At 42.7% G+C, this 12,718-nt stretch overlaps 1 pseudogene; it reads left to right on the top strand.

Moving 5' to 3' along the window:
• The window catches only part of LOC141577679 (trafficking protein particle complex subunit 9-like), a 141,119-nt pseudogene that overhangs the window by 106,149 nt on the left and 22,252 nt on the right, over positions 1-12,718 (top strand).

Below are 12,718 nucleotides of genomic sequence, written 5' to 3' on the forward strand. Positions count from 1 at the left end.
ATAGTATTATTTTACCTTATTTTTTTGCCTTTATACTGAGTACAAGTGTGCAAGGTACCAGGATCAGAATTGTATTATAGCCCCCCACTTGCTGCCACCATGGACGCTGCACTCTTGCTTTTCCCTGTGTAAAATCTTGCACAAAATAGGACCTAAGTAACTCTCTCTTGAATGAATGATTATATGATAGCTGGATGATGCTGGAGAGTCCTTGTGATGATGTCTTTTTCCCAGACTTTCCCCTCTTCTTAACTATGCCTTTTCTCTTCCTTTCCTCCAGCCTGGGTTTCAGCCTGCCTGTGGCATTGATTTTCCCTGAGTGTGGACTCTTCCTTTAACTAGTTCACGATAATGTTTCATGCGGGCTATGAAAACATGCTAGATGTCAAGAAATAGCAAATTCACTGCATGCTAGTATTTTTAGTCTGTGGTATTATATTATCCATTGAAATTAAATCAGGCTGACCCCCTGAGCCCTCCCCTGAGCTCTTTTCTCCTTCCTACGGGTGATACTTCTCTGGTTGCTGTCTGTGCCCTTCCCCAGACTTGGTTTTGGAGTTGAGTAAGTCACCATCAGTGGAGCTCTCTCTTTAAAGATGAAGAGAACATTTGCTCCTTCTCCCTGTTTGGGGACTGGATGAGATGTGGTAACAGATAAAGAATGGAGCCCCATCTCATTCTGACCCCCGCTCTTTCCGTTCCTTTCTCCAGGGGAAAAGAGTACAATTCAAAAATATAAAGATTGTGAGCTAATGAGATAGACAAGACAACCGAACATTTGTTAAATATCCTTTCATGCCGGAAACAAATGTATTATACACACAAAAAGCACACAAATCACGGTAGTACTGCGGTTACAAACGTGGGTCCGAGTTCGAGTCCTGCTCTGGAGTGACCAGTCCTGTGAGATGGAGAACTGGTAGGTCGACTTAGCCTCTCCCGGACTTGTTTTCTGTCCTGCAGAGATGGGGCTCGCTAGGCGTCCCTCTCCCGTAGAGGTGCTGTGGGGTGTAAATGGCGCGCGTGGGCAGCCCGAGCACAGCTGCTCATTCCTCGTAAGGGCAGGATAGCATCGCTTTTGCGGTGACAGCTTTATGACCGTCCCGTGTAGACTCTTAGTGCTCCGAAGGGATGCCTTGTGGTTTGGAGATGGGATTCTCACTTCTGTAAATACCCAACGATTGTGTTATTGGGCCGTGCTGATTTGAATCTATTCTTTAGAAAGTACATATTGTAGATATATTTTTCAAGCATGCATGCTTTTTTCTTTTATTATTTATAGTTCTACCCTCTCATCTCTTGGTGTGACTTTTCATGGAATCCAGGAAACAGTCCTAAGCCACCTGCCTCTTCACACTTCTCCGTGGTGGTTTTCTTCCCTGACTACAAGAGGGTTCTGCATAGGAAATTTTCTTTGTTCCCCTTTTCTTGGAGTCACTCTGTCTCCCCAACTCTCACCTGTCCATCTGTCCATTTCTCTATCCACTGATTCTTCTGACTTGTTCCAAAAAGCATTTCAGGCAGCTTACAGAAGAACAGATACCAAATAAACAGGTGAGAAAATGGGGCCAAGTTCAGACAGTGAGGCTAGGAGGCGAGCCTGTGTGAGAGTTGCAGGCGTGAGACACACGCCTCAGCCCTGTGACTTATAAGATCGACAGCAACAGTGTGCCTGAGGCTCCCAGCAGACACAGGGAAACAGGGTTTGTGGGAGATGCTCACTGGCTGTGAAATAAATAAGTGGCTTAGGAGATGCCCAGCCTTTCCAGCTACTAAGGCTTAGGAGAATATTTTGAGTTTCTTCCAAAATCAGAGTATTGCATCTTTTCTTTTTTCAGAGTTCTATGTATAGTTGGTTACATTCTATACCTGGAAATTTCTCCAGAACTCCTTCCCACGTGAGTCCCATGGCTCGGGAATGGGGTGGTTCTGCTCATTGACGGGTGTAGGCCAGAAACAGAAAATGACAGCCTCAAAGGAGCCTGGGATTTGTCAGTTATGTTTTGTCAGTGCTGTAGATTTCAGAAAACGCTTTCACCGTTTCTCTCCATCTGAGGTGGCAGCGTGCTCTCTTAGCAGCATCAGGAGCTCAGGGCCACGGGATGGTGGGGGCTGACTGCACTGCTATCAAGACAGCTGTGCCAGTCACTGCAGGCGTGGTGATTTTACATAGTGCATTTCATGTTCTTTAATAGGTTTCAACAGGTAGTTAATTAACTGAGTTAATTAACATTTAAGAAATATGATGCTTTATTGAAAAGACAGTTATAGGCAGAATATAAGTTGTGAACACTTTAAAAACGGTTTCATTACTGAAATTTTAGTAGGGAAGATTTAGTTTATCTTATTTACACCTCTCTTCAAAAGTAACAAAGAAACAAGACAGAAAAAGCAGAGGATGATTTCTGTTCTTCCTCTCGGTTTGCAGGTGCCCTCACCTCCAGTGGCATCCATCCAGACACCAGCACTGACACTGGCCGTGCTCAGAACTGCCTCAGCCCTGAAGACACAACTGACAAATAGAAGGGGGCTACGCCCTATGACAGCAGATGCTCTCACTTTGTGGGTCCTTATGTAACTGCGCGGTGTTATTCAGGATCTCCCGTTCTACACTGTGTGACGCTGCTGCCGTGTCTCCTAGTTATTTCTGTAAGTACTAGTGTAATTTTTTCAATGTGTGGTACTAGACATCTAAAAATGCTTTTTTCAGATGAAAAATAATGTGTATTTAATATAATAAGTCTGAAAAAAGGGACAAAAGTTTCTATCCTGGTCCCACTACTCAGAGATAATAATTAACAATTTAACATCTATTTTCTGTTCTTTTCATCAGTGTGTATTATGTCTGTCATAAAAACCAGCGAGCACTCTGTGCCTGTTTACTGTGTGGAGACCTCCATTTTCCATTCGGCTTATTACACATTTTTCTACAGTATTCTCTCTCCCCTGGCATGATTTTTAATGACCAGTATAGCATTCTGTCTTGTGGAGGCATCGTCCATTTTACTTCGGACTTAAATAAACGTTTAAATTCCAAGTATATTTAACTGAAATACTGAAAAGAGACCTGTGGTGGTACCGAAAGGCCCCTACATCCCTTCCCCTTTTTTACCTGAGAGTAAAAACTGCTGACAATGTGGTGTATATATTTCATGACCTTTATGCCTGTCATATATATATACACATACATACATGTATATGAGAAATCTATGTATATGTGTGTGTATATATGCTTTATTGAAAAATAAGGCCATACTATATGTTTTGTGCAGCTAGGTTTATTCACTGAGGTGTATATCATAGACGTCCTCCCACTCCAGACTCACCCGGTCCTTTCAGATAGAGTAGAGGGGTCTCCTGATGTGCAGTAGATTTGGTCTCTTGTGTAAGGACACCTTTGGTGGGAGAGTACTGTGGACAAGGCCTTGGACCACGCCAAAACGCCTGCCCCTTAGTGCCCACAGCTCGCCTTGATTTACCGCATCATTGTCTTGATGGTGGATACTTAAGTTTTCTCCATTTTCCACTGTCAGAAAGGGTGTTTGACTGCCGTCCTTCTTGTACAAACATTCCTGTGATCTTGTATGAGTATTCCTTTAGTTAAGGTTTCTGGGAATTTAGTCCCTGGATGTGACAATTACATACATCACAGGATCCTTTCAAGTGACTCTAGAAATTCCTTCTCCTGCGGGGAATGAAAAGATGTAGAATAACTTATGTAACCAATTCTGTATCGCTGGATATGATTTCACTTCAGCTTTTCTTCCCACCATTGTAAAAAGTGCTGTGCAAATGCTCTGATGAGTACATCTTTTTGAACTGATTTTTTTTCTAAACGAAACGATTCCTAAAATGGAGTTCAGTCTGTGTGTACACACATTTTTCAGAGTTTACATATCCATTGACACGTCGTCCTCCAAAAAGTTCGCTCAGTTTGTTCTCTCAAAGACGGACACTACCTAGAATATTTTTTAAAAACATTTGCCAATATGATGAGCAAAATTGCTTTTTCATTGTTTTAGTTTGCACTTGATGACCAGTGAGGTATTGAGCATTTTTCACTCATTAGCCATCTGACTTTTAAAAGGTGAATCATCCCTTTTGTCCTTTGCACACATTTAAGTGAGGGAGCTTCTTGTTGCTTTGTGACAGCTCTTTGTATGTTATGAACATTAACCCCTTGTCTTCATTAACATGTATCACAGAGCTTTTTCTTGTCATTTCTTGCCTTTCATTTTGTTCAGTAGGTTTATTTTTGTTGTGGCCGAAAATAATCTTAAGACAGTAAATGTCTTCTTTTTGGGTTTTATCCTTGATAGTATACTTAGAAATACTTTCTTATAATGGTATATATCTCCTCTGTAGGATTTTTTAATCTCTATGATGGAGATGATAATACTACTTGTTATAGTGAGGAGAAGTTGAATTACTATGAGCAAAGAGTTGTATTTGATGTTATTAGTACTTTCTAATATTTACATCACTATCTGTAATTTTTCTTGTGGTCATTATGACTGGAATAGAATTTGTTTTTTCCAGGTGATTCTCTGATTGTCCCAAGACAATTATTGAATTCATACTTTGCTCTTTGATTTGAAATCCCACCTGTACAAAATATTTATGTACACTAGAGTCTCTTTTTGAGCTCATGGTTTACTTCTGTCAGTCTTACTTTCTTACTCCAGTGCTATATCTTACATATTGTAAAAATTTATTTAATATATGACAGTGTGATTTTTTATTCTTTTTTCCATCCCCAATTTTCTTGTCTAGTATTATGACTTTATTATTCCTGAAGAGTTCCAAAATATTTTGCTCAAGTTAAAAAAAAACAGATAAGAGCTGTCATGGGATTTTTAAGTAAGTTCTGAATTATCTTTAGGAGAACGTTCATCTTTACAAAACTGCTTTCCTCCATACAATATGTTGATGTCTCTGCATTCACACTTCTTACTTTACCCCTCAGTACAGTCCTGTGTTTCTCCATGTACAATATGGGCATTGTTTTTGAGTTTATTCCAGATTATTGTTGATGTTTTTGTTAATTTTGTAAGTGAGAATTTTTGCTATTATATTTTTTAACTGTTAAAACTGACACCTAGGAAGGCAGATTCAATTTGTAAATACTCACTTTGTAACTTGTCATTTAAAATTGTAAGTATTAAGTACTTGTTACAGAATACTTTCTTTTCTGTTTTTAAAAATTTGTTTCCAAGCTTCTCAAAATGGTCATAGCTAAGTAGTATAGGTGGGGAGACAGATGGAGAGAGGTAGTTTGGCTCATGTACAAACTGTGAGCACTTTCATGGCTGCCTTTATGCTGGAAAAGCCACTGAAGAGCCCAGGTAAGACCAGGGGTGGCTTTGTACGGACTTGAAAGCCAGCTTTCCTGTCTGTATGGAGAAGCCTGGTGAGTGAGGCAGGTATATGATCAAGGTCGAATGGAGGTTATTGGCTGCACAGAGCACTGTGTCTGTGAGAACAGGTGACCATCGCCATGGGAAATGCTTGGTGCCAGGAACAATGCCGGTTGCTGGGAAGCCTGTCTGTTAAGGATTTTCCAGCCCTGGGAGTGGGAAGATCAGACTCTCCATTCAGATCTGAGTTTGAATTCATCCTCTTTAGTTTACTGGTCCTCTGACTTTTCTCAAGTTATACATCCTCTTTGAACTCCTGTTTTCTTGTCTCTCAAAACAGGAGAATTACGGCCTGCTGCTAGAGTGTTTGATCAGGGTAAATAATTTGTGTCTATAAGATGCCATGTACAGTCACAATCTCAGTGAGAAATGGGCTGTCGCCTCTTCTTCTGCAACTCAGTGCTTGACGAGACATGGGGGAAAGTCAGTCCCTAATTTGTGTGTGATGCAAGTAGGAACAAAATTAAAGTCTTGCCTTTCCCTAGTAGTATTCTTACTCCTTTGCTTCATTTACTTCTTTCCTCCTTTCCTTTCCCCTTTCCCCTCCTCCATCAAAAGATCCTGGGACTCTCTCAGAACACTAGATTCAAGTTACTTTAAAGGTTGGCTCATCCTCATGAAATGACAGTAACATAAAAAAAATCTGTACACATCCCAGAATGCATTGTATTTGATTTACACACACACACACGTGCACACAAACACACACACAATCAGGCTGCCTCCCACTTGCAGAGGGAGAAGGAACACTTTTTCTGAGTTTTCATTCACTGAGCGTGAGAACAAAGTCTCTTACCCAGACTTTCACCAGCCTTCGTGCATTTTGTTTTTAATTGGATTTCTGCTTTTTGGCCATAGATATAGTATCCTACTAGAAGAGAGAAAGTGAAGACATAGACATTCTTCTGAGATATTGGTGTCATCATATTTGAGTTGGAAATGGCTTAAGACAGCATAGAGTCATAAATTTTTATGGGTGAGAATCCATGATGGTGTAACTTGGACAAGAACCTGGGTCTTCTGCCATTTTGTCCATGTGGGTGAAGAGGCAACTGGGTGGGGGATGGCAGGGATCTTTCTTGCTTGAGTTCCATGGTCTTGCTAGTTTTCATTGCTCAGCTGCCTTTAGTTTATGTCCATGAGGCCTCTCATGGGAAGGTCACTCTTTCCTGATTGATTGTTTCTTATCAGCAAAAAGCTCTGGACCCACTCATATTTCCCAGAGTTTTCTGCTGACCTGCTGACACTTTATATAAATGAGACCTAAGAAACTACTGAATATAAAATCCTTATTGTTATCGTTTGCCCTCGAGTTCCATATTAATGGGGTGCTGTCTCAGGCTGTCTAAAGCTAGATCTGAACAAAGATAGGGTGATAGGCTGTGCTGCTGGACCTCCACAGTCGAAGGGGATTTCCACCTTAGTTTTTAGAATCAGGAAGATGAGTTCAAATATTGCCTTTACCAGTAATTATCTTTGTCACTTGGGGGAGAAACTGTACTTTTTTGTGTCCAATTTTCTTTGTAAATAAGTTCAGTATTTATTTTAAGGTTTCTGTTTTAGAATTGAAAGAGCTAATTCCCTCATTTATACCTAAAATAGTGATCGCGTGCTTCTATGCTGGTGCCTTGGAGGTTAATTACTCTGGGATTCGGCAGTGAGAATGGGGATGGTGGACCCCTGGATAATAGAGCTTATATTCCAGAATATGCTTGTAAAAGACTGGATGTGCAGTGGATTTTTAGTAAATATCCACTCCTTTCCTACTCTGCTTTGATTGTGTATATATCTTTATACTAATATATGAACAATTTTTATTGCAATTTAAATATCTTTGTAGTATTTACAATATGTAGCTATAAAAATAGGTGAAATAAAATGATTTGACTTTTATTTTCTTTTCAATAAGCAAAACAAAATAAAATAGAAAAGAACAAAGTTTTGAAGGAGAAGAAATAATTTTATTTCCATGGAATCAATTCCGTATAATAGGTTTTTTGGTCGTGTTGTTAAACAGCATATAAAATTGATTGGTTGTGACATACTGGAAATGAGGAAACACTGGAGACATACTACCTCTAATGCAGTCATTTATTTACCAAGTCCAAACTCGTTCTGCTTGCTGCATGACAGGCCAATAAATCGGGAGAGGAGCTTTTGGAGTAAGGAATAGTGACTTTATTTGAAAAGCTGGCAGACTCAGAAGATGGCATACTGATATCCAGGAGAACTCTCTTCCCCAAGTCAGAATTCAGTCTCATTTTATACTAAAAAGTGGTGGGGGTGTGGTTGGTTGTTGCAAACTTCTTGCTGTACGAATTGATTTCCTTGGAATCCTTTGTTCTTGCAGCTGTCCATGTGGGTCAAATCATGGCGCCCCTGTAAAACCTCAAAAAAAACAAAGTTTATTCTTTATTTTGCAACTTGCCATCTCTACATAAGTGTAGAAGGGCTAACATCCTTAAAGATCAGAGCCCGCAGAATAGGCCCTCCTGGATATTTCAGGCTAAAGGCAACTTTCTTTTACAAAAGATGCAGAGATAACAAGTCTTAGCCTAGAAAACAGGGTACAGGTTTAAAGACAAACGAACACATCTAACATGGAGTCAAATTTGTTCTTTTCTATTACAATTTCTTTTTCCACCTCATAGATAATTTTAGTAAGAAACATGAGCAATTTTTTTACTTTTGCTTCTTAATAACGGATAAGTGGCCCAACTAAAGTTTTGTGAACAGGGATGCTGTGCGGGCATAGGGGTCACAGCAAATTCTTGTTGGGGTGGTCGACCCTGCAACATGTCTGATGCCCTGTGAGTGTTGGTGAGAGTCCCCCTAACCAGGGGCTCTCTTCAGGAACCACCATGTGGGCATTGACCTCTGGAGACTTCTTTTTCAGCTGTAGGAAATTTTTTTAGATGCTGTGATGAAATAATCACTCCAGCTGGGGATAATCAGGGAATAAAGGAAGGGGAAAAGGGCTTGGAGTAGTGTAGAAGAGAAGGACAGAATATCAGGGAGCCTGGGGGCTTGGGTGCGGGGCCCCGGGAGAGAGAGTAGCAGAGGTGGGGAGGGGCCCGGCTCCAGAACCAGCTCCTGCACCTTTCCCTGCACCCAAGCCTCACAGCTTTTAATTGGGCCCAAGACTCTTTCCTGTCTGGATGTCACCCTGGGCAGAACGTTGAGAATCGAAGGTAAGGGGTGGGCAGCACTCACCTAGGGGGTCACTGAGGACTTTGGTCAAGTCCACAGTGCCTTTTCTAGTCATGTGTCTTCACCTGTTCTTTATCTCAGGATCTGAGAAGCAGGAGCAAGGAACTCAGGGAGAGATCCAGGAAGACAACTGACTCTGTTAAGAGACGACAGTCACAGCGACACGGGGAGCGAGGACACTTGCAGCAAAGTAAAATGACTTCACAACTATTGCATCAGAGCTGCAGGTGTGAGAGAGCCTAAGCCTGTCTCAGAGTGCAGGGGACAAGAGGAAAGGAATGGTAAAATTAACACTGACAATTGAAATTTTGTTAAATAGCCTGCTAATATTAATTGTATCAAATGAATGTATGCAGGTGTATTTCTATGATCATTTATAGTTACACACAACCCCACCAGCCCCTCTTTCTCCCATCGGGGATGGGCTTTCTCAAGCACAGTGCCCCTCCTGGTTGAGTGGGCCACGCTGCTGGTCCTCGCCTGGGGCCAGGCTGCTGCAGGACACTGAGTCCCCGTGGCACGCCCTGGGAGAAATGACAGGAACATCTCTGCTCATAACTGAGAGCCTCCGTTTCCCCCTGCAGTGTAAGAATGCCGGTGACTCAGTTAGAAGCATGCATCCAACCCGTCCTTCCGAGTCATCACCATCTAGAATCGGTGCCTGAATCTTCTGAATTTCTCCAGAATGTGGTTTAAAATCACCTTCGACAATTGAGTGTGTGTCCTCTTACAAGTGGAGGAATTGCTGCCGTTTCCCTGGAACTTACTCACCACTAGTCCATCTGATTTTTCTGTGCTAGGATTCAGAATGGCATGCTAAAAATTCTGCAGTCAGATCTTGAAACACGGATGAAGAGGATTATTTATTTTATTTCTTTATATGATAGTGTTTTACTTTCAAAATTCAGAGTTTTCGGTTCTTTCAAAAAATTTTTGGGGGGTTGGATAAACAACTTTGCTCTTACCATCTCTGTGACCTGTTGCTTTGTGCCTCTCACCTGTCTTCTGTCACTTGTGAGGTGGTTCCATTTGTGACCCTGTCAGGGTTGTTCATGTTATAAAACATATAGTCTGTTAAAGTACAGTCCCTTTTACTCCGAAGACATTCCACAAATACTCCTTAAATCTGGGTGTGGTTTTAAGAAGACAGAATCATTAGAACATGTACTTGCAGGTTGCTAGTGCAAAATCCCCAAATCAATAGTCTAGCTCAACATCTAAAATCTTTCTAATCTACCTTGGGTTTGTATGGATAAGTGAAGCAGTTTGCTAAGAACTCAAGACCAGGGTTAGAATACAGGCTGGTGTAGCTCAGCAGGTCCTCCCAAGCTGATGCTCTGCCAGAGGGCGGGTCCTAGGGGAGAGGGCGTGTCCTGCCCTCCCTGAGCTGACAATTTGATGGCAAAGATCTTTACCAGGTGAAGAACTGGGAGTTTCTTCTAAGAAGAGTTGGTTTGAAAAGAGTCCTAAAACCGCGGGAGTGACACAATCCCTTTTGTCTCAGGTACGTGAGAGCGGCTGTGGGGACACTTGGGAGACTCGTGAGTCCAGGTGTGCAGTGTTGGTGGCTTCCACTTGAGCGGTGGGACGGTCAGTGGGTAAAAGCGAACAGATTGAAAGCATGTTTAGATGGTAAAAATGAAAGGATGAATGCTGTCTGTGAAGGTAGAATGGAGGAAGGCCAAGGTTTCTGGGTGGATTAATGAGGTAAGTGATGGTCCTGCTGTGCTCTGAGGAGGGAAAGGTGCAGAGGGAGCTCTGGGGGAAAACTGATGAGTTCAGCTGTGGGTGAAGTGAAAGGCTGTTAGATGTGTGGACTGGGAGATCTGGTGAGAGAAGGTACTGAGTAGGAGGAGGGGAGAGAGACCTTCAAATCATTTTGTCTTGTGAACATACAAATAAGTATGAGTAATGACACACAACACCTCTATATTCTGGATTAAAACCCAGTAACATTTTTCTATATTGACTGCAGAGGTTCTTAATTATTTTTTAATAGAAATTAAAAAAATAGAAACAAAATAGTGAAGTTAATGAACATCTTAGAGTTGATGTGTGTCCTTGTATGTATTTTGATACCTCATCTGTTTATAACCATAATCTACAAAAAGTTAGCTTGTTTAGCATAAGAGTTAAACAGAGGGACGTGAAACACACTGTTGGGGGTTGAGGCTGATCACCTTGGGCAAACTATGTCGCCTCTCTGTCCCTTAGTTGCTTCTTCTGTGACTGCCTCCAGGCCCCTCATCACAGCCCATTTCCTAGACTAGATGTTGGGAGGGAGGCTGCTGAAGTGGCTAAGAAGTGGTAACTGCTTGGGATACTGAAGAGAGAGACAAAAACAGATTAAAGCCGAGAAACTGAGTACAAATACCCTCAAAAAAGGAAAAAAAAATCACACAGTGTTTTGAGCCACTTAGCGTAAGGGAAACAAAATCACGTGGACCCAATTTTCTTGAGCATATGAGTATAGTGGGTGGAAGGGTGTCATCAGAAAAGTGTTGAGATAAGGCCTTTTGGTTTCCCTTGACGTTTGCAGTAAAGATGGGAGCTGAAGCGAAAACCCACTGTTCACTGTGGAAGGTGCTCTTTTTTGCAAAACTGACCAAAGGTTGGAGACAAGTCATCAGCGGTGCTGGCAAATGAAGAGACTTCTGGATTGGGTGGGGCACTTGCTGTGACTTCCAGGTGGCCTGCTGGCTGGGGGCTGTGAGGTGGGCAGTATGTTTGCAGGGTGACCAGGGCATAATTCCTGGCACTGAGGCTGCTGGTCTGACTAGCAGACCTGAGCACCCGCAGACCTAATGGGGCAGCTCAGGATGTGGCCTAGGACACCTGCCGTTCTGAGGGCAAGAAGAGGGCTCCCATGAGGGGGTGTCCCTGCGGAGAGTGGAAAAGTCCTCCTGCAGGGGAAGAAGTGCCTCTGAGCAGGGGGAAGGATGCACAGGCAAGACCAGCCTGAGCATGGAGGTTTTGGGAAGCCGGAAGTCATAAAGTGGCCCAAGCAGCCTTGTTCCTGCGAGATTGGAAGGAAAAGATGCTGAAAAGGCAGGCTAGGATCAGACCGTGTTGTGGGTTATGAGTGACAGTAAAGGACTGGTCAGGCAGGCACGAGAGAACCCTTTGGGCGTCCCAGCTGGGGCATCAAGCCAGAGGGAGGAGCAGAGGTATGGACTTTGCCACTTATTAGCTTTGTGACTTTGAGCAATATCACCCCACCCCTCTCTATATATATCTTCATCTGTAAAGTGACACAGCTCGTGTTATCAGAAGGCTTAGTTTAGCTCTGATCCTTTTGTCCAGTCCTGTCAGTGCTGCCCTGCAAGGTTCTGCAGCAGCTGCTCTTACCCTGAGAAGGGAGGGCGTAGAGGGACATTGTAGTGCCCGAGGGCAGGAAGGGGTTGCTTTAAAAGCAGACATGTAGCCGCCTGCAGCTGCAGGCCTGCAGGCAGTTTGGTTGATGGTCCTGGAGAGGACTTTGGAGGCCTTAACATCATCTTAAAACTTGTTTTCCCTTGGGGACCGGATTTGCCTTTGCAGATTAATGTTGAAGATTTGGGCTTCTGGCAAAGCTGTTTTCAGAGATGAGTATATACATAACATATAGTATAAAATAAAATGCTTTTATTTAATCTGTGGGACTTTGTAGCTGTTTGGAGCAGTTCTGTTGGCCTGGTCTCCACGGAGGACACTAGGGGTCAGCAGAGCGTGCGGGAGGGCAGGCCGACCTCTGTGCTTCTGCGGGGGTTTCTCCCCAGCATGGAGCTCTGTTAAGTTGAATCTTCTCTAAGTTTGGTTGCCAAGCGTGCAGACAGCAAATTAATGAGTTCTGGTGGGATTGTATAATGACAGGAAGAAAGAGGAAACCGTAGATTTTCGGGACTAGAACATGCTTTTGGTTCCTGATTCAGTGTGTTCCATTACAGAATTGATGAGTTGTGTCTATTCTGGGACTTCATTGAAATAATCGTTCAGCCTAAAATTTAAGAGTTATGTTTTATTTGGCGGGAGGGCTCGAGCCTGGATGACAGCCTCTCAGATCTCTCTGAGAGACTGCTCCCAAGAGGTAGGGGAGGAGCTTGGATAAATAG

The sequence above is a fragment of the Camelus bactrianus genome, chromosome 5 (assembly GCF_048773025.1).
Source record: "Camelus bactrianus isolate YW-2024 breed Bactrian camel chromosome 5, ASM4877302v1, whole genome shotgun sequence".
Taxonomy (NCBI): domain Eukaryota; kingdom Metazoa; phylum Chordata; class Mammalia; order Artiodactyla; family Camelidae; genus Camelus; species Camelus bactrianus.